Below are 1,842 nucleotides of genomic sequence, written 5' to 3'. Positions count from 1 at the left end.
GGGTCACGAGTACGCCTCTGCACGCAGGCGCCGCCGCCGCCCGGGAGTTGTGTGCAGAGCTGACTTTTGGAGGGCTGAGTTGCAGGCGGCGGGCGCATCCCGGAGATGGCGGGGCAGGGAGGGAGGGAAGGAGGAGGGGGTGGGGAGGGAGGTGCAGATTTGCACGGCTGGCCTCAGCGGGAGGCGCGGAAATGCAAGCCGAGCTTGCTGGCATGAAAGCCCCCGGGGCTTGGCACCCCCCAAAAAAACGACCCTCCGACTCAATCCCTGCCCCTATTGCCCACAGCCCCCACAGGCTACCCCTCTTCCTCTTCCTCTTCCTTCAGCCACCCCACCCCATTACCTACGGGGCCGACCCAAATTCAAAGCATTTTAGGTGTGTGTATATATATATATATTTTTTTCTTTTCTGCTGCATGTCTTTTTGGGGGGAGGGGGTGATCCGCCAGGACCCCCATATGCGTACCTACGCTAAGGATGAGGCATTTGGGGGCTCGGTAAGAAATTAACGCAGCTCCATACCTATACGGACTACATAACTTCTAAACTCCCGGAGTCAAAAGATATGAACGCGCGCGCACACACACACACACACACACACACACACACACACGTACAGGAAATACATCCAGACCAGAGCCTTTTCAGATCCAAGCTGACCGGAAGACGTTGCCTTTCATTCATTCATTCTGCCCGCGTCTGTGGAGTCCTTTGCTAGGCGATGAGCTCTGGAACAGAAGTTGGACATTTTTTAAAGGTCCTTGCGCTCGACAAGAGAAGGAAATAGATGCTCAGGAGTGAAATACCGAGAGAATTGGATCTGGCGCCTCCTAACGCAGCTGGCAAACAGGCGGAGGGTAAGCCCTTATTGGCCGATTATGAGAAAAGTTCGGCCAAAAGATGCAAGGCGCTCTGGGATGGGGCGCGGAGAACTCTGGGCACTCCTTGGTTAATCCTACAGGGCTTTTGGGCGGAGGTATGGGCACCTTCTACACATATATGTTGTATCTTTAGATCTGGATACGTTTCCCTAGCTACATACCTAGCTCACTGTGACCACCCCCCGAAAGGCATCCTAAATGTGTTGTCCTGTAATTCCATCATGAACAGTCAGGTCGACTTTGGTTGTGAGAAAATCTGGCCCTAAACAATCCTCTAGCCCAACTAGGCCGTGTCTTGGGGTTAAAGATTAAAATGAGATGGCATGGCACTCGGACTACAATAAAGGAACGTTATAGACGCTTATAGCAGGCTTTGCAAAAAAAAAAAAAAAAATTCCATTCTTTTATTTCTGCCATTAACTTGATGGGATAGTTGGAGCAGGTCATTTTGCAGATAGGGAAACTGAGGCTTGGGAAAGTTATGAATCTTATGATTGTATTGCCCTCATGTCGCTCCCATGTCGACACAGCAATCAGATATGTGAAGAGGAAGTGGCTACCCCATCAGAGATCCGATGTGAACTCTCAGCTCCATATCGATTACCCTAAGAGACAGCTTCTCCCCCTCACCTTAAAGTTTCCTGTGCTACGTTTTTATACTCTGCCCCCACTGGCACCAAAGACTGCTCTTAGAAGTTTGTTTTAATCCAAGTCCACTAGCTGGCAAATATCAAAAATTATTTCACGTTGGCTTAGTGGGAGCGAGAAGGGTTTTGCCTTTGGCCTCTGTCAAGAAGCAGGGACCATTTTACTCGCTTCTGTCTCTCTCCAAGAACCTTTTAAGGGAAACAGTCTTGTTATTCCTCAAACCGCAACTCAGAAAAGCAACGCCACTCACCCGAGGTCACACAGCTTATAAGTGGTGTTGCTGGGGCTCAGACCAGAGCCTGGCTCCCACATC

This window comes from Pteropus alecto, unplaced genomic scaffold (genome assembly GCF_000325575.1).
Source record: "Pteropus alecto unplaced genomic scaffold, ASM32557v1 scaffold213, whole genome shotgun sequence".
Lineage (NCBI taxonomy): Eukaryota > Metazoa > Chordata > Mammalia > Chiroptera > Pteropodidae > Pteropus > Pteropus alecto.
Note: the sequence above shows the minus strand (reverse complement) of the source record.